Source organism: Paroedura picta, chromosome 10, assembly GCF_049243985.1.
Source record: "Paroedura picta isolate Pp20150507F chromosome 10, Ppicta_v3.0, whole genome shotgun sequence".
In the NCBI taxonomy this organism is placed as follows: Eukaryota; Metazoa; Chordata; class Lepidosauria; order Squamata; family Gekkonidae; genus Paroedura; species Paroedura picta.
The window spans coordinates 32,779,006-32,800,591 of NC_135378.1; the positions used below are offsets into that span (position 1 = coordinate 32,779,006).

Here is a 21,586-nt window from a genome sequence, read left to right on the forward strand (position 1 = left end):
CTGCAAATTGATATCTGCTCTGTCCCCTCCCCACACTGGGAAATCAAAGGTGGGTTTGAATTTATTTGTTTTTTTTCATGTGTCGATTGCTGTTGTTTCATTGTTTTTATATGTTGTTAACTGCCCTCAGCCTTCGGGGAAAGGTGGGTTATAAATAAAATTTTATTTTATTATTATTATTAAGTCACAGCTGGTTTATGATGACCTCATAGGGCTTTCAAGGTGAGAGACATTCAGAAGTGGTTTGCCATTGACTGTCTCCATGTCATGAACCTGGTATGCATTGGAGGAGTCTCTCCCAAATACTAGCCAGGGACAACCCTAATTAGCTTCTGATATCTGATGGGATTGGGCTAGCCTGAACTATCCAGGTCAGGGCAACTAATTATGAATAATGATGATGATGGTGATGATGATTGTCAACATCAATTCTTAAACTCCAATAAGTTCCATATGAATGCATGGTATTCACCACTAGATTTCAACATCTACCAGAAAATGTTGAGCGTGAATTTTGTTGAAAGCATGTCTGCGCAGTTTGCCAATATGTGCATGCATTAAAAAAAAAAATCTTACTTAGACTTTCCAAGCTATTAATGTGCATGGAGAGTCTATTATGCAACTTGATTATCTTATGTATCAAAATGACAGATTTACAGCAACGGTGACAGCATTACAGCTCACCAGCACTAAGGGGCAATTAATCCCTTATGAATCAGAGGAGAGTTACTAGATCATGACAGGTCTTGGAAGTCTGTCAGCCTCTCTTGAATGAGACCACCAGACTGTTAAGTGCAGTACTGGTATGCATTATAAGAAACAACAGTCTGTAAATCAACCAGTGATTGGGGGGAAATAAAAATAAAATCGCCAAAAGGTGTATGTCAAAATGATTAACTTCACATTTTAAGACCACTCCAAGACAGTAGATTTCTGTCCATAGAACCATTCATTCATTCTTCTGTAAAAACTGAATTCATAAACTACTAAGAATATTTGAGACACACCACTCTCTGGTTTCGGTGACTTTGGGCAAATTGTTCTTCTCCCCCCCACCCCCTTGGGTCTCCATTGTAATATTGACGTTACAAGCCAAAAGTGATCTTACTTTAACTTTCTGTGGCCTTACTTTAATTGCAGCACGGTAAAGATTATGACTGCAGTTTCATTCACTGGGAAAGAGAAGTCATGTTCAGAGGTTGTGAGAGACAGAGGCGTGTCAGACTTCATAAATATGGCAAGAACAGAAGCATAAAGAAATTGTCCTCCAGAGATGTCCTGCCGGGTTTTAGGGCTCCATATATTCACTCTGCACTTTAATGAAGAACTGGGAAGGGCAAAATACTCTTGTTCTGTGTGATGGAATGATCCTGTTCTAGCATGCAGGCCCTGTTCCAACCTGTCCTCTAAGGTTTTTCCAACACCTGGAGTGTCTGTTCTTTCTCTCTCATCTGGGAGGGTCAAGACTCACAGCTTCACTTTCCAGTTCAGAGGCCTTGCCTCTGTGTATCCCACTGCCCAGTGCCTGGTCATTACAGTGAAAGTCTACAGCCTTGTGCACTCATGGATGAATAGCCACTTGCCAACTGACTGCCTTCCCCAGGCTCTTCTTTTAAAATAGCATGGTGGATATCTATGTAATGCACAGAACCACAACCAGCAGAAGGAAACTTACAACGTATTTATTATAAGGAATATGTTCACAAGCACACTCAGCATGAGATTAAGCAAGGGATTCAATATAAATTGGTAAAATGCAGTTCCTCTGTCCTTCTCTATATACATGTCCTATCAGATGTTAAAATATAGAACAGGCTCCATAGCTTACAATATTATTGACTTTGCAGCTTCCTCTGGTTGTCTAGGCCAGCACATGGTAATGGCTGCTTCCTCTTTAATATGAACAGCAATTAACTGTGAGAGCTTGAGAACGTTTTCCTGGACATAAGGCCAATAAGTGGATGAGTAAAATTCTGACTACCTTCATTTGGAATGACAGCATTAAAAAGGTTGTTCAAGACACTGTAAGCCTTGCTCTAGAACAGTGGTCCCCAACCCCCGGTCTGGGGACCGGTACCGGTCCATGGATCAGTCGGTAACGGGCCGCGGCTCCTCCTTGTCCTCCTCCCTGGCTGCTGCCTCGGGGACTGCCCTGCCACACTGCTGATGGCTCACCTTTGGTGTTCTCCGGTGGCTGCCATGGCTGGGGCTCTCCCTTGGCGTGGCACTGCACAGCTGCTGCTGGCAGTGCCCCCCAGGGGCGGCAGGAAGTCAGGGGCACTGGCACGAAAGCAAGTGGAGCAGGGACTCAGGCGGCGGCAGCGACATCCCTCGGCAAAAGACTACCCCCCCAGGCCTCAGTAAAATTGTCAAGCATTGACCGGTCCCCGGTGATAAAAAGGTTGGGGGCCACTGCTCTAGAACATCATAAGTTCACATGATTTCTAAGCAAGTCTACAAAGTAGCAACTCCTTAATATTATTAAGTATTAGGTATAAGGGAATATGTCTAAATAGTAAAGTCTGTCATTTTAAAAGGGTCTAGATGAGTGTTGCCTGCCCGGCTGATCTGGTTTAGGAGACATTTGACCCATGCAGTATGCCATAGGAAAATAGGAACTACATCAGATGTAAGAGATAAAACTTCATCACTGGCCGCAAACTGAAATCCAAAAGCAAAGATTCACAGTTATAGCACTGGAACTAAAGGCCATACAAACTAATCACTCCGTAACAAGTAAGACATTCTCAGAGAAGTCTCTGGGAGCACTTCAGGGCTGCTTTAGAGTATATCTTGTTTGTGCCCATCAGCTGTGATGAACTCTGACAGTCACGCAACAGGCAGGATAGTCTCGTATCATTGAGAATGTTGAGAGCTCTCACAGAGATTCAGAGGATTACAACCGCCACAAATAAGATGACAATGAATTTCAGCCATAATTTCACAGGGTGTACAATGGGATGGGGGGAGGGCATGTCTGTCACATAGATTTGCTGAGCCAAAACTGGACACTGGCTATAGAAACTATAGTTACATCAGTTCACAGCACGGACCAAGCTAGCCTAGGTTGCTAACATTGCCATTTTGAGTCTCAGCTGTCGGAAACATCTTAGCACTCACCACCATATAATGGGCCGTATTTTCTAGTACTTCCCCTTAGCAGCACTTTGGAGATTTTAAGTGATGCAGTTTATTGTTTGCAGTAGTATATTCAAAGGGTTCCTTCTTCCCAGTTAACATTAAAAACACTTTGGGAATGGGTGCACAGTGGGAATAGATGCTCATTGATTAGTGCACATGCACGTGAACTCATAGATAGGCACTGTGGAGTTCACTCACTGCCTGCTGTCCACACAGCAGCAGTTGTAATTAATGTTCAGTGGCTCCAGAACAACTCTTCTTCTTTTTCCATTTCTTTGGCATACACCTAGGCTAAAGAACAACCTTTTAAAATCATGAGACCTGACTCATGATCTTGCTAGGATGATTCTTTCTTGGTCTTTTAAGCCAGATTCATAGCCCCCCCCCCCATCACTACCATATCTAAATGGACCCCCTGCCTTCCCCACACCTGGGGTGCCATTTGTGAACCCCCAGCTAGAACCAGGCTACACAGTAAGTTTTCACAACTGGTACCTCTGGCTCATTAAATGGTTTCTAGGACAGAGTGATTAAAAATAGGTATTTACAGTACAGTTTTCGCATGAAGTTTGTTTTTTTTAACTTGTATCTGATATGTTTTATACCTCTGATGTAAGCCACCACTTCTGTAGAAGGTAGTCTAAAAATCTCATAAATAAAAAGAATTGCTATACTAGATTTATTTTAAATGCAAGACAATTACTGCAGTACAAGCCAATTCCGTGGAAAACAGTTGCCAATAAACTCTAATGAGGAGGATCTTTGATATAAAGTTAGAGGACTAGTATTCCTCTTTTCATGGTAGATAGGCTCCTGCTCATCCAATGGGATCTTCAAGGAAACAGCCTTGCTTTTTCAGTAAGCTTTGTTTGTTTTGCTGTCAAGTTTCTGCTGATTTATGGTAACCCTGCCAGGTTTTCACGGCCAGGTTTTCTAAATTGTTTTATTTGTAATAGTGTATCTTTGTTGATATTCTTTTTATGCTCTTGTTCTAGTTTCTGGATTTTTCCAAGAAATGTCTTTGTTCTCTTTTCCCCTCGCCTTTTCTTCCTCTCTTTCTCTGCAACAACCATTAATCAGTTAAATCAGTTAAAATCAATTAGATATGTTACAGGCTAAAGATATTCAGGGAAAAAAACTTAATTTTTTAAGCAGAAGCACTTTGAACATGCAAATAGGTCTGGGAGATATTTCGAGTTTGGTCTCAAGAAAGAGAAGGAACAAAAGAGCTATAACATGCATTAAAAAGGAGATTATATATATCGAAACATTGATTGATGAACAATTTATTAATGCTTTTATAGGACTCTACAAATAGAATCAGAAAATAAAATATAAGAATATCTACAAGATATCCCAATAATAAAGTTCACATCAGAGCACATAAGAATTTTATACCAACAAAATAACTATTCTGGAAATTTTTCAGGCAATTAAAAAAATGAAAACAGACAAAGTACCAGGTCCTGATGGACTAATATTGATGTACGACAGCACTTCTAAGAAATTTTAATGATATTGCAGAAAGTAATGAATGAAATAAAATAAGGGAAGATAATACTATTTTGTACCAAGAGGTGTTCATAACAATATATAAAGAAGGCACTGAAGCAATACTACTACAGATATAAAGTCTGATACCACTGTTGAATGTAGATTACATACATTTTGCCTCAGTAATAGCAAAAAAAAAAAGAAGAAAAGAAAGTGCATTCCAGACTTCATATATAATGATCAAACATGATTTGTACTAAAGAGGTACATGAAAGATAATATACAATACCTAATAGATGCAATTGAATTTGTGAATTAGAAAACAAAAACAGTATTTCTATTTTTAGATGTAGACAAAGCTTTTGATATGATACCTTGGCCCTTTTTACTGAACATACCTCAGAATATGGCTTGTGACTCAGAGTTTCTGTATTGGATGCAGGTTTGCTCTTTATCACTATTGTTTATCTTAGTATTGGAATTTTTAGCTATAAAACTAATTCAAGATACAAGAATTAAAGAAACAAAGGCGGATGATATTTAAGTTATGTGGACAATGTAGTTTTCACAGTTTTGGATACTCCAGAATCATTGCAGTATGCAGTGGAACATACAGAAGAATTCGGATCACTCTCAGGATAGAAACTTAAATGACAAAAACCTTGATGAAAGTTCTAATGCAATGAGAAGAGAATGGCATAAAGACTCCAAATTGCACACCAGTCCAATCAAGTATTTGGGAATAAATAAAAATGGACAAAATTGCAATCTTAAAAAAAAAAAGTATCAGAAGACCCGGAAGGACCATTTATGCACTGGAGGTTTCATGCCAGGCTGCAGGCTGGAGTTTTAGTTGTGGCAGGTAGCCCAACCTCTTCCTGCACCCACACAGGGGAGCATTTGACCCGGTGCTCCTCATCTGCCCCCAATTTTCTCTCCTGCATGGGAGCTGGATCAGTGAAGTTCCCAGTGCATAAACAGTCAAAGTGATACAAGCGAACTTCAGATGGAGAAATCCCAAAAATCTTCGGGTTGTAGAATTTCAGCTATAAAAATTAATGTGCTTCCTGAATAAAATTTCTAAGTTCAAATGCTGCCAATATATATAGAAGAAAGGTGAAAGATTTATGCGATCTGAAGAGAAACCAGAGTTTATGGTGAGTTTTAAAACCAGAATGATTCTTATAGCTGGAATGTTTTATCTTTTATAATATTTAAGTTATCAATGATTCTTTTATCTTGTTAATGCCAGATGTTTTTATGTACCTTGTAATTTGACTACTGGTCTAGTAACGTAATAATAAAGACTTGACTACAGAAGAAAGATTTTTTTTCTGGAATGGCAAAGTCAGATAAACAAATGTATATGGAGTGGCAAGAAACCAAGGATAAACTTCAGATTACTTTAAGACAAGGTTGGAAGGAGGAAGACTGGCAGTTCCAAATATAAAGTCATACTTTCAAGCTGCCAGTTTGGTTTGGATTACAGTTTAGATCAAAGATCCTAAACAGAATATAGTGAAATTGGAATCAGCGGGTCTTAGAAAAGGCTTTCATAATCATTTATGGATGAAGAAATCAATCAAATCCTTTTTAAAAATCATATATTAGTGATGGACTCCTTGGAGTATGGTTTTCATGACAGAACGTATTGAGACCTCCAACCTTTCTGCTGATGTCTCCAGTTGAAGTTTACTGTGATTGGAATGCTAAAATAGCTGAGCATGCCATTATGACTAGACTAATATTATATTCAAACAAGTCAACTTCAAAGTTTGAGGAAAGTTTTAGAGTCTATCATGATAACAGTAGTTAAGTCCATAGCGAGAGACATTACAATTTTAAATGGGTTTAAAAGAATTTAAAAATTAATTTAAAAATTAATTCAAAAGAATTTTCAACTGAACATCTGGAAGAAGTTCCTGACAGAGTGGTTCTTCTGTGGAACAAGCTTCACTGGGAGATTGTGAGTTCTCCTTCTTTGGAAGTTTTTAAGCAGAGGCTATTGCCTCTTGTGGCGCAGAGTGGTAAGGCAGCAGACATGCAGCCGGCTCGGGGTTGACTCAGCCTTCCATCCTTCCAAGGTCGGTAAAATGAGTACCCAGCTTGCTGGGGAGTAAATGGTAATGACTGGGGAAGACACTGGCAAACCACCCCGTATTGAGTCTGCCATGAAAACGCTAGAGGGCATCACCCCAAGGGTCAGACATGACCCAGTGCTTGCACAGGGGATACCTTTACCTTTTAAGATAGCCATCTGACATAAATGTTGATTTTATTAACTTAGGCAGATTGTGAGTGGGTGGGCAGGTAGTTGTGAGTTCCTGCATTATGCTGGGGGTTGGACTAGATGAGCCTGGAGGTCCCACCCAACTCTATGATTCTATGAAAAAGAAAACAAATCTGTACAATTCTATACAGCATTAGAAATTATATCACCAAGTTTAATGTCCTTCCATCTTTCCCCAGTTATGCAGAAATATACTGAAATAAGGTTTTTGTTCAGATGTCAATGTAAATTTGTGGAGACTAAAAACATATATTGGAATAAGGAGTAATAATAAAAATATTGGCATAGTGATAATATAGCAATAAACTTTGTTAAATATCAAATATTAGATAATGTTCAGATTCAGATGAGAAGGAGATGGGGATAATTATAGAAAGAATTTGAAAAGAAAAAGGGGATAATTTAGATCTTTATTAACCTATATTCTATTCTATTCTATAATGAACAATGTTTCTTAAATTGCTATGTATATATTTTTTTATTTTTGTCTATTTTTTTCTTGAAAAAAAATTAAAATGTTTTCAAGGCAACCTTTTATTTTTAAAAAGGGTTTCAAGGCAATAAACAGTCAGAGGTGGTTTTCCATTCCCTGCCTGGTATACCAATATAATGATCCTGGTATTCTTTGGAGGTGTCCCATTCAAATACTGACCAAGATCTGTTGAGATCAAGTTAGCCTGGGCTATCCAGATGGGCATTTAGAGAAATGCCACTGCTCAAAATGGGGGTCTCATTTTGCTATAAAGGAAAATATATGTTCAATTGTTTTGATCACATACATTTCTAAAGCAATTTAAAATAGATGAACAACTGCAGTTTTGGGATTATAGAAAGTCCAACTGGGCATTAAGATGGAAAAGGAAAATCAGCATCCATGGATCACAAACCATGTTCTGCAATTTGTATACTTCAAAACAGCCAACTTTACTCATCTTATTTACATCAGGAATTTCCTCTGCCCACATGTAATTATTGTAACAAAAATGCTTCCAAATAAAAATTGAGCTAAACATTTAATCCTGGGGGATATAATGGTTTTCCCGTCTGGAGGCAAATTCTTTGATTCCTTCTGTAGGGGGACAGAAAAACATCTGGCTAATCCTCTTGCAGATGTTGCCGTACTGTTCGGGTTCCACTTGCCTTCCTTCTGTATGCAGCATCTCATAAACAGAGTGTGAACTGCTCAAGCTGTTTCAACAAATTTACAATGGAGCCAACAAAGTTTGCCAGTCCTTGTGAGCTAGGTATTGTGAAATTATTGTAATTTTTTTTCCTTCAAAGATCGTTGTCCACTTTCATGCAGTAATTATTATCATTATACATCTAATCACATAATCAGTGCGAATTCAAGCATCCGCAAAATTAGAATATGCAATTATGGGGATTTTGTTTGGCTGTAAAGGATAAGAGACTAATCAAGCTGGTAGGAAATGGATCTTCTCCAAAGTGTTTGATAATGTCATGTCAAAACCAGCCGCAGCCATGTCTAACAGAAGAATAAGAGAGTTGTGTGTTGATTTCTTTCCAATGGACTTGGCTTCAGCAACTCTAGTTGCTACACTTTGGGGGATTTATTTTTTCCAGCCTGCAAAGAAAAAAAAAACATCCCCCAAAAAACAATAGCCACAATTTGGCTCAAAGTTATGCATATACCTGAAGCATCTCTTATTCTTAAACTTGTCTATGGTCTGGTCTACACATGTATGGTAGATTCCTGAATGATAGTGTAGACCAGGGGTAGTCAAACTGCGGCCCTCCAGATGTCCATGGACTACAATTCCCATGAGCCCCAGCCAGCGAATGCTGGCCGGGGCTCATGGGAATTGTAGTCCATGGACATCTGAAGGGCCGCAGTTTGACTACCCCTGGTGTAGACTATACCATGGGGATGCCATTTATGAATGTTTACTAAGTTAAAAGATGCATTGTAAATTAAAACTTTGCATATCATGGAAAGTTTATTTTAAGCCCAGATCAGTTACTATGCTCTCAGTCTGCCTCTCAAGAAATGTTTTACATATATGAATTTTCACAAGTGGCATCCACCATTTTCAGTCTGAAGTGGTAAAATCCAATCTACCTCTGCAGAAATTTGTCAATTCTCCCCTCATTTTGCTGCATGCTTAGAACCATGCCTGTGAGTATAAGAAAAAAACACCATGGCATCGCTGGCAAAACCAACCCAAACATTCGAAGGTTCATGTATTAGCTGGAGATCAGTTGGCAACCCTGCAGTTAGCACATTTAAACTTGCAGTGAAGGAAGAGATGAAAAGGATTTGTATTGGTGTCTGTGTTATAAGGATTAAAAGCTTGTAGTTTGATAAATTTAGCATTCAATGACCCCAAAATGGCTAGTATTGAATATCATAACTACAACAGTACTATCAGCAATCATCTTGCATTTAAGCAGAGGGATTTGCTTCTACCTTTGCTGTGCTAAAGTAGGATGTAGGTCTAATTAATTATTTATACAATATATCCTGTAATTTATAAAAGGATTTTGGCTGAAATATTGAGGGCCTTTTCGCACGGGGATCTTTGTTGCAAATTGTTTGCGGAATGAAAAATCGCCATTTAAAATAGTGGAATTCGTCGTTATGCATACCTGCCTTTGTAGTGGAATCAGTTGCGTTTTTTAGCGTTTCCCACAGGCTTCCGGTCTCGGCAGAAATCGCTAGAAAGGAAGCGCTATTGCCAAGCTCGTCCCGCCCCTGGCCGTCAAGCAGCCAATGGGCAGCCGTTAGCATGCTCCCAAACAGCCCCTTTCCCTTTAAGAAAGGTTTTTTTTTTTTTAAAAAAAAAGACCCATAGCAACGAATCTAGGTAGATTCGTTGCAACGGAGAGACCCATCCAGCTGCCTAATGTGAGCTGTCGTTTGATCGTATGATCGTTGGCACGCTGCCTCGAGTGATAAAAAAAAAATCCCCCCCCCCCTCTCACGGGCCCGATTTTTGGCTGAATTAATGTGTAAAAAATAAAGGGACTTTATTTCAGCAAACGGGCTTTTATGTGGTTTGTGCTTAGTGACTAAAGGTAAAGGACTGAAGCCAGGGAAGCCTCTAAACAGAAAGAGGCTCGCTGGTGCGTTTATCCCCGCTCGCTCGGAGAAAAAAAAATGGCGATCGCTTCGCCGGAAGTTTGGAGGACAGGCTCAGGAGGAGGGACTTTGAAGAACCCGCAACAATGGTAACGCACAGGTCTTTAGCGCTAGTGTTGCAGATTGGTTGCAGGAGTGTATCGCTATCCGGAGAGTGAATCCACTTTTTGGGATTTCCCTGAAAGCGCTACAACGAAGCGCTTTTTGCGGATTGGTTTCAGGAGTGTTGCAGATTGTGTACGACGTCGTGCGTTATGGCAAATCAATAGCGTTACCAATTGGCAACCATTGTGCGATTTTGAAGCCATGCAAAAAGCCCCTGATACTTCTGAGGAAGAGGCACATACCATCTGAACCAAGGGAATGATGATTGCCACCAACTTCTCTAAATGGGTATATCACACACAAAAGATCTTCAAAAGTTAAGGATGCTTGTGGCATTGATTAGATAATCTCACTTTGCCGTGTCATTCTCCTAAAATTGTTTAGAGAATTTACAAATTTTTTTAGTTCTAAAGCCCGGCATAACTTCTGTAGGTCTATCTCGAGCATGATCAATTACAATTAGTAGTTTTAGTTCGCATTGATCACTAACATTATGCTAGCACTTGCAATCTACAGGGAAAATGTTCTTGAAATCCTTCATAGAAAACTTTCATACAATGAAGGGGCAAGAAAATACTAATTTGTCTCCAAGCTGAGCTCATCTAGAAGTGTTCCAGCTTCCACAGTTCTTCGCTTGCTACCAACATACTTAGGCCATGTCCCATCATAGGGCCAACTCATACTTCACTGAAGCACTACAGGAGTTGCCCAGGTTTTGTGTGACCTCAGAAAATGTCCTCCAGATGTTCAGTTTTTATTATTGACTTTTAGCATTCAGTCTAGAAAGAAATGGTGATCTATGATGGAACACCATCCCATTGAGTTCTGACAAGGTGCCCTATTGAGTGCTGGCAAGTAAATTCATCCTTGGCTTTCTGTTTTGCTGTACCTCACATTACATCATCATGAAGATGACTCCTTAACTTCCATACTAAAGTATTTTTTTTTAGTCCAAGGAGAATCAAAGCAGAGTATTTGGCTGCTGGTATCCTGTGTGTCCTCCATAGTCCGCCCCTTCCATGGAGTCATCTTATTTGTCTCTTGAGAAACTTATATGCAGGTCAAGAAGCAACGGTGAGAACTGAACATGGAATCACTGATTGGTTCAAAATTGAGAAAGGAGTTCGGCAAGGCTGTATACTGTCGCCTTGCCTTTTTAACTTGTATACGGAGCATATAATGAGAAAGGCGGGATTAGAGGAGTCACAAATTGGGATCAAGATTGCAGGGAGAAATATCAACAACCTCAGATATGCAGATGATACCACTCTAATGGCAGAAAGCGAAGAGGAATTAAAGAGCCTGTTGATGCGGGTGAAGGAGGAGAGTGCAAAAGTTGGCTTGAAACTCAACATCAAGAAAATGAAGATCATGGCATCCGGCCCTCTCAATTCCTGGCAAATAGATGGGGAAGAAATGGAGATAGTGACAGATTTTATTTTCCTGGGCTCCAAAATCACTGCAGATGGGGACTGCAGCAAAGAAATTAAAAGACGCTTGCTCCTGGGGAGGAAAGCTATGGCAAATCTAGACAGCATCCTAAAAAGCAGAGACATCACCCTGCCAACAAAAGTGCGTTTAGTCAAGGCTATGGTCTTCCCAGTTGCAATGTATGGCTGCGAAAGTTGGACCATAAGGAAGGCCGAGCATCAAAGAATTGAGGCTTTTGAACTCTGGTGCTGGAGAAGACTCTTGCGAGTCCCTTGGGCTGCAAGGTGAACAAACCGATCAGTCCTAGAGGAGATCAGCCTGGACTGCTCCTTAGAAGGCCAGATCCTGAAGATGAAACTCAAATACTTTGGCCACCTCATGAGAAGGAAGGACTCCCTGGAGAAGAGCCTAATGCTGGGAGCGATCGAGGGCAAAAGAAGAAGGGGACGACAGAGAATGAGGTGGTTGGATGGAGTTACTGAAGCAGTCGGTGCGAACTTAAATGGACTCTGGGGAATGGTAGAGGACAGGAAGGCCTAGAGGATCATTGTCCATGGGGTCACGATGGGTCGGACACGACTTCGCACCTAACAACAACAATCCTGTGTGTCATCCCATCCAGCTGCTTTTAATACACCAGGGGAAAAGGTGAGATAACTATCCTTCAGTCCTAGTTCCTGCATCACAGCACACCGTTTCCTCCATAGTCCACCCCTACACAATTTGATTAAGAGGGACAACATGGTTGGTGATGACACAGTTCGTTCCCCTGGCAGCCCTGCCCTCTATAGATCCCAGCAAAGTTTGCATGGCAGTAATCACATTTATTTATTTATTTATTATATTTTAACTACTGGGCAGCTTCCTCAATATTAACTAACTCTCAATATCACATGGAGAGTGCACTTGAATCATGGATCATTCCTTCTGCTCAATGTATCCAGGCACTGGGATGTTTGTGCACAACAGCTTACCATGTTAATCATTACAGTTTCTCTACATAACCCCATCCCTGAAAAGGAAGCAAACAAAATAGTCCATGTTACAAAGAAATAAAATTAAAATCCCTGATCTCTGTAGCAGACTAATGCCTGCGAATGGCTTGACATGTGCAGAAAGTCATCGTGGAGATGGATTTTAACTGGCTTTTCTACATCAGCTATACCATGTCCCCTAAGATTGTCCTATTCTAAGTTCTATGCTTTGTTCAGACACCGAGAATGAATTCCTATTCTATGGCCATATTCTATTACCATCCTGCAACTAATTCCCTTAGCAACTGGGCATCATTCATGAACATCATGAGCCACTGTGGTCGGCATTCATATATATTGATATATCCAAACAATTTTAGCTATTTAGTGTTATTTTATAAAACTGTTTTTTCCTGGTATACACATTTCTCAGATTCTACAGCAAATAAATGTGATCTCCATGGCTATATAAATAATATACATTTGCTTATTTGATCTGCTTATGAGGAAGAAAGAGCTGTTTATGTGCTCACACAATGATTCTCTGGCTGTCTTTATTTACCCATTCCTTTGGCTTCTTAGCATCACCAGGCACCACCCAAACACTCAAAAATATCTTCTTATTCATAAGAATAGGAATATTTATTTGCGTATTTATTTATTCAATTTATATACCACCCTCCTGGCAAGCGAGCTCAAGGCAGTGGTACATCATAAAATGGATAGCCAAATTAGGTTAAAACAATGAATAACATATTAAAACATTGAAAATAGTATCTACCACTAAAAGCAGCATTAGCTGTTCCTTGCATGGTCTCTCAATCAATCTTTTACAAATTAAAGTGTTTCTGTGGAGGCATTTATTGGGGGGGGCATTAGATGTTATAGGAGTATATATGCACAGCTGAATTCTGTAACCAAATCATGTGCTTTTCCTGCACTTCCATGGAGTCATATTTTCTTAGCCGGGTTAATGTCAACTCACGAACTCAGTGAGAAAAGTAGGCTATAGATCAAGTCAATAATTCTGGGACAAATGGCAAATGCCCATGCCATTGAACCAACTGGCCATACCATCCTACTGTATAGACCTGCCCTGGGCACCAGACTATAGTCACCTATGAGCAAAGCCCATCCTGAATTCTCCATCTCGTTTGCCACAAGAACTTCATAAGATATTCATTCATTTTTCTCTTGTAATGTAGTAGAAACCAATGTAACACCCTCCCCAGGCGCAGCTTCATTAACATGTCAATTACAGCCGCACACTGCGAGTTCACTGATATTATGAGGGCTACTGTGCTACACCAAACAGAGAGAATAGCAGAGAATACCAAATTACATCTTCCTTGTGGGAAAAGGAAAAGAGAATTTTTTTAAAAAATGCAGCCAAAGTGTAAGAATCCTTTATTTATGCCCACACGGGTTGCCCGCTCTCCTAGAGTCACTTGTAGGTGCACAGAGAGGTTAAATTCACAAACAACTGCCTTGAGTTTTTGCCAGTGACACCATAAGGGTCTGAAATGTGGCACTGAACAGCAATTTTTTTTGATGTTGCAGGTTAAGTATCCAAGATGGAGACCAAGTGGCTATGAAGATTCTGGTGAAAGGGGGATATCTTGTTACAAAATTGTGTAATGGTGATTCTGAGCGGTGTTGTGGGGGTCTGTGATTTCAAATGGGGAATGGTATGCGTGCAGTTTTCATGAATGATCCAGGTAGTGATTTTAAATACAGAACAGAACAGCCACTTTACTTGATCTCTAGCATACTGTAGCCCTCTACCGGCATTATGCAACCCTACACCAACTCTGAGTCCCAGTCACCCAGCAGTCTCACAAATCACACTCCCAAAATGTGCAAGTGGCAGAACAGAACACTAATAAAACAACTGTGTACTCATGTTGATCTCTCGCTCTCCCAGGTTCCAAAGGGTATGGATTATGCCTTATTAACCTTGTCTCTAGATTCCAAGAATTTGCCACAGCCGTTCAGCAATACCCTATAGTTGAGACAATTTCCCCCCTCCCACAGTATACAATATGCTTAAGAAAATGGCCAAGGATTAACTAACATAGCACTTCCAATTCTAACCAAAGAGGGTTGATTTCAGGTCCCTGCAGCAGCTGAGTTCATACCCGGCATGGACATTGCAATATAGCTTAGACAGCTGGGCTGCATGGTTAAAAATGTTCTCCTTGATTTAAGATATTAAACTGGAAGTTGGTGCCAAAAATGCTATTACATTAGAACTCAAATGCCACTTGGGCTCCCTGGAAAGTTCAACAGTATATTATAGCTGATGTCTCGACCATTGCCTAGAACAAACAATGCAAGCCAGGAATAATGGCCTGCTCCAAGCCCATTAAAGTGAATGAGAGTCTATGTTCATTGGCTTCATTACGTGTTTTCATCAGGCCTTAAGTATACGGAGGTGTTGCTCTATATTTTCTCTCTACATCAACACAGTAAATTTTCCCTACACGTATCACTCGCACTTTCACTTACTGCAGTAGCTTGACACAGACCCAAACAATTGTAATTATTATATATGATTGTTGTGCCAGCCAAAGATTAAGTCCAGGAACAGAATGACACCAGGGACTCTCACCCATCCAGTAAGCAGTGGCTCAGGACAGTGCGGATTCCATGGTGGGAGGCATCATATGCGAGGATAACCAGCTGACCCTAAGATCATCTGGATGCTGTCCAAAGTGATGAAGCATTTGACAGCCCTGAAGGAAGACTACTGTATGGGCCCCCAGACAAAGGGCATGTTCTTATTGGGGAGCTGATGCAGAGGCTCCACAACAGTGGCCTAGTTGGGCAGGAAGGAACGCCAAAAGTTAAGAAGGCCCAGGAAGTCTTGCAGATCATGCTTGGACATCAGTGGTGGTGTGTTCTGGATGGCCATCACTTTGTCCATGGTTGGGTGGACTCCCATGGCATTGATGAGGAATCTGAGGAACTCCACTGATGTGATGCCGAGATGACATTTCTCTTGCTTTACTTCAGGCTAGCTACGTTGAAGCAGAAATGATCAGGGAACTCTGGGACTGTGCTCCCTGCAGGCAAAATGTTGACAAAATAGGGAATCACTCCCAGAATTCCCTTTAGGAGATCTTCTATCAAGTTTTATAAGGTTCCAAGCTGACACCAAATTAGAGGTGCTTGAGCCAAAATGCTCCCCGATGTTTCGGTCTCAGCTGATGCATCACTGACTGGCAGTTGCTGGTAAACTTGGGCTTGGTCGAGTATGGCAAAGACCTTGCCCCTGCCAGAGATGTCAAAAGGTGACTGATAACAGGCACAGGGTTGCAGCACCTTGTTCAGTGGGAACTTATACTCCGCACAGATGCAGACGTCCTAATTTAGTTTGATGGGGGTAACAATTGGGGTCTCCCAGTGTGCATTTGACACTGGCTCAAGGACACCCTGTGCCAGAAGATTGTGAAGCTCCATAGATGTGGGGCTTTAATGCAAAAGAAACACTCTTGGCTTAGAGAAGGATGGGTGCCATCTGTCAAAAGCCAGGGAAATTGGTGGTTCAGTTTACTGGCTAAGCGAGTTGTCAAAAATGGCTGGAAACTCACCACACACATCCTCTAAGAATGTGGCCTGGAGCTAATGGACTCCACTTATGGTGATCCAAAGCAGCTTGACCCAGTCAGAGCCAAGGAGGCTGGTATATTCTCCCTCGACAATGACCAGAGGCAGACAGCTGGCAAAGTTCTTAAAAGAAACAGAAAAATTGTCCACACCTTACAATGGAACAAGGCCACTCTGGAAGTCTTTAACAATGAACTTCAAAGGTTGTAGAGGGGGAACCTCCATCAAGGTACAGGCACTTAAGGGTTGAGCTAGAAATAATGGAAATAGATGACCCAGTGTCCAGTTCCATAGAACAGGGAGTTTCCTCTATGCTCACTGACAGTCAGATCTTCATGAGGCCATTGCACATGGAGTTGATGTGGCTACTGCTCTTCAGATGATGTCAGTGATTGGCTACAGCAGGCTCATGCTGTGAAGTTGGAATTTTCTTTTTTGGTTGCTGGGATGTAGCAGCAGTCTGAAAGCAACACACCCAGGCTATGTGCCCCTTCTTGCTGCAAGTGGCCTCATGGAACTTCCAAGTGCTCTGCACATGCTGGGTCCCACAACTAGCACATGGTCCTGAGGTGGGTGCTGGAAGACAGCATGAACATGACCCACTTCAGTGTTGTCTTCTTCGGAGACCTCAATGTCCTTATGGTGGACTGCAATGGTTGAATGTGCTGCTTGGGAGTGCTGTGACCACACGTGGCCTCAGATGATTGCTGCTGCTTTGGAGCTGGTGGCTCCCTTCAGTACATCTTTGAGGTCAGGCCCTTTTTTGTAAAGAACCAGTGCTTAGTCTGCTTTTCCCAGAGGTCACAGATGAATTGATCTTGGAGTGCCTTTTCAAAGTTTGAAAAGTGGCAGATCCAATAGAGTTTGCATCAGGTGGCAGTGAAGTCAGCAACAGACTCGCCCTCCTGATGGACATGTTGGAAAAACACATGGTGGCAGGTTATTTCTCCCAGCTGGGGGTTGCAGTTTTCCTGAAGGTGCCAGAGGATCACATCCAGGTCCCCAGCATCCATGTCATCTGGCGTGAAGAAGTATTGTGCAAGATTGTAGGTATCTGGCCCCAACAAACGCAGAAACACCGACTGTTTCCTGGCTCCATTGGTGATGACATTGGCTACAAGGTAATGGTGGAATCACCTCTTGTAGAATTGCTCATAGGCTGGGTGGCTGAGGTCAAAAGGCTTGATCTGGCCAAGGGTAGCAATATTTGCTGAGCCTGCTCTCTGGGCAGTACATTCAGCAGTCAGTCAGTCCCTTTCATGGAGGTCAGGCAGTGAGTGAATAATGGTCTCTTCGAGTGATTTACCTGGCAGTTTGTCCCTACTTGGTGGCAGGGCTCCAGTCTAGTGATTCAGCAACTGTAGGTGATCATTTATCAGGGCTCCATATCTAGCATAACAATCCCATCTTCATAGCCAGTGCAAAATATGTAGGTTTGTAGGAAGAACGCCAGGGTACTTGGCAAATGAACAGCTCTTTATTGGTGATCTCAGCTGTGAGTACATGTTGAAGTAAGCAATAATAAGACTATGAACCCCTGAGAAAACTTATATACATGCTAAAAACAATAAATCTCCCATGGCTGAACCCGATTGTCTCAGATTTGCTTGATTGATTTAAAAGGATTGGCTCCCACAGCAGGGAACTTCACAGCACATTGGCTGGTTTCACATCTGATTGGCTCCAGCCTCGGACTTCAAGCTCAGTCCTCAGCAGATCCACATACTCAACACTTAGGTTTTAAAAACTTTAAAATTGAGAACAGAAAACTAAATTGCCCAAAACCACCATCCTACCTAAGTTTACTAACCTCCTGCTAGGGCACCCTCTGGTATGAACCATCAATAATGCCCTGCAAGGGCTGAAGATACAAAAGAGCGGTGCAAGATAAAACTACAAAGAGCCATCAAAGAGAAAGAGAATAAGATGAATCAATGGCTATGTCTTTAAAATGCATATTTTCAGGAAAAAAGATATTCTACTCTCCACAAAGAATGTTGTAGAAATCCAAATAAATCAAATACAGTTATACATTTTATAGTCATAATCCCTGGATTCTCCTTGTCCACTATTGGGTGTCTGTTGTTGGAAGAAGAAGAGAAAGTTGTTTGCAAACCACTACAGGACTCCTTCGGGAAGTGGAAAGTGGGGTAGAAAACCTCTAGATTTTTTTTCTCTAGTTTGTGCTTATCTTTGCACAAAATAATCCTAGGAATCCCCTTTTCAATAGCATGTGTAAAGCACTGGAGGTCTAGGTGGTACAGAGAACCACTGCCACTATCTAAAATTATAATATATATAGTAAAAAGAAAATGTTTATAAGTATACTTTTGACAGGGTACCAGTTGAAGCAAGGAACCGGATAAAATGCAAATCCTATATCCCTCTCATATACGTGCCCTTCCAGATGTTAAAATATTGGACAGGCTCTTTAACTTAGTAAGCTGCCAATCTTTACTTTGAAGCTTTCTTCAGCTCTCAAAGTAATAGTATGGCCAATGGCTGTTTGTCTCAGACTTCAATTAAGAGATCTTTGTTCCCCTAGTGGGACTCTGCCAAAGAAACTTCTTCCTTCCTTGTTCAGGCTTCAAGAATCCCACAAATTGGCATGCTCGTGCAGGATATGGTTGGGAAGTATAGCTGTGTACCTGCCCACCAAGGGTCCCACCCTTTCCCAACCCCTCCAGGCCCATCATTGGCCATTGGGGGAGATTGACATGACAATATATTGTCATATCACCCAGTAAATGTTTAACAATTTTTTAAAAATATATATATACAAGATTAATTAATTCCCACCCAGTCAGAAAATCCTTCCAGGGCCATCAAGAAACTCCAGGGCTGTCATGAAACCATGGTCAGACTAATAATTTAATTCCAAGGCAAGATGCCTCAAACCTGTGGACTAAAAGGACAGTCGGTTTCATGATAAGGTTGACTTTGATATGAACAATATACACTTCCAATATTCACTGAAAAAGCCATTTCTAAAAGGTCAGATCATAAAGTCCTGTATGGGAACCACAGGAAACTGCTTTTTAAGACTGATGCTTCCACACAGAAAGTCATTTGCCTGCAGGATATCATCATGTGTATGTTTTAGAAACCCTTTTATGATCTTTAGAGAATATATTTCAGAATTTAAAATGAACAAGACACATCCTGATGCCAAACCATTCAGAACTATATGTGGTGCCATGCTGATCCCCACCCAATATCACACTTCATAGATCTCCATAGTGGCATCAAAACACCCTCTTTTTTCTCAGCATCCTTGCAATCATTTTTTTAATCCTGCAACAGGTATTTGCAAGATTTCAATATGATGCTTGCAAAGTGTTTTTTGTATGCACGGACACACAAAAATGCACACAGAAAGATAGGTGCCTGCCCCTTTCCCATGCTGTGGAAAAATAATCTCCAACATAGGGATCATTGTCTATATTAATACAATTGAGTCTGCACTCTACTATGCACCTGACTGTAAGCTAATTTCTAATATGAGAAAAAGTATAGAGATGAAACTAGAGGTGTACAAAAAATCTCTCCCCCCCCCTCCCAAGTTTAGATCTATTGGACCTGGAAAAAAATTGTATCTCTGAAGAATCCTGGGTCTGAATACTGGCATGGTATTTGGAAGCTAGAAACCTAAAAGGTTGAGCAGCAAAAGAATATATTAAATATTAAAATACAAATATTTATTTGAATTAATGTGCACAGATTAAATTTTAAAACATCAATATTGGTCACACATGACTGCACAAATTCAAAGCATATTGACACACGGATGAATATCAAGAAAACCAAACATGTTTGAACTGCACGTGGGATCTAATATTTAAATAAACTTGTGATATAATAATGGGGACTATAAGGTGGTAAAATATAAATGAAGAGGCTCCCACACTTATAAAATGTGTCCAAATTCTACGAGAACCATGAGAATATACTGAGACTGAAAGAGGGCTTCAATAAAGCATGGTACTTAGAAGAATTAATATTTTAATTAGGGGGCTTCCAGAGATTTATTTGGACACTTAAAAAAAAACTTTTTACAAGCATTATGATTTCAACAATATGAGATTATCCCCGTGTCTGCAGTAGAGTGTGTCTGGCTAGCCTCCCCTCTAAGCTTTCTGTTGGCTCTTCCTCCTCCCATGTGCTCAGAAGCAGTATGAAGGAGGAGGAGGAGGAGGAGGATGGGGACGAGGAAGACCTGTGATTAGTCCTCAGTGGGGGAATGCCCTCTCCCTATTGGATGCATGTCCTCCACTCAGAGCCAGTCGGGGTGAGTTTTATCCAGTGCATCATACACACACAAACTAGGTTTTATTAGGGCTACAGATGTGGCTCCCATTTTTCATTGTGGCTGATAACACAGTCAAGAATATTCCAATGCTCCTCAGTATGGAAAATGTGGATTTGCAGGTGCTTGTTAGTTTCCAAAAAGTATTGTCCAGGTTTCCGGTTTCCCCTCGTTCCGTGTGTTCCTTTAGTTCCTTTTCCTTCAATGAGCTAGTGTTAACATGCATGCACAAAACCTGTACCTTGAGGATTTAAATGGAAGGCAATTGCTGGACACTCCTGTGCAGCTGGGATACAGCAATTGAGTAATTAAAAAACAACAACTTTGGATCACCACCTCACCTCACAAGTAACATCCCACTGATTTATTAAAAAATGCATTTTTATTGTAGCTGCAGAACAAACACACTGGAAGAAAAAAGAATGCTGCCTAAGAAGGCCATAGAATCCGAAGTCAAGATTAAAAAGCTTACTGCTCTGAAAATTTGTAGTAAGATGTGTGTGCATAATAAACCATAGTCTTTCAGATTAGGTGTGGCACTCAACATTACCCAGAGAGAAGGTGTTCCACCGGGAGTAAGGGAAAGGGGTCCTACTCTGGGTAGAGATCCAGAATGACCATATTATTGAGCTCCTGGACAAACAATAACAGGGCTTGTGAGACCATCTCTTTATACATGCTATATACCTTACTTTTCTGACAAAATAGGGTTGCCAGGTTCCCCTGCCCAACAGGCAGGGATGGGGGAATAAGATTGCCAGATCTAGGCTGGGAAATGCCTGGAGATTCTGGTACAGAGCTTGGGGGAGGCAGGGACCTAAGTAGGGTACAATGCAATAGAGTCTGCCCTCCTGGGCATCCATTTGTTCCAGTGGAAATGTAATCTGGAGATGAGCCCCACCTGGAGGCTGACATCCCTACTCTTAAAACTAAAGATATCCCCAGACTGTAGCCTATTTCCCCCCTGCAAATTGTCCTTCCAATTCTCTCCAGTATTACTGACTGCTTGAATGAACAAAAATAGAAAGGCAAGAAAACATGATAAATTCTGAGCAGGTGCCAGTGGCAGCTACTGACTGGCTACCTAAGAGTGCCACCAACTGTGCAAGGGCAAACACAGGTTATTTATTTATGTA

The 21,586-nt window shown here is 41.0% G+C and overlaps 1 protein-coding gene across 6 annotated transcripts in view; it reads right to left on the reverse strand.

Annotated features, from left to right (window-relative positions):
* SGCZ (sarcoglycan zeta) overlaps nucleotides 1-21,586 on the reverse strand; it is a 629,523-nt gene that overhangs the window by 379,637 nt on the left and 228,300 nt on the right. The gene's annotated exons all lie outside the window — the stretch shown is intronic.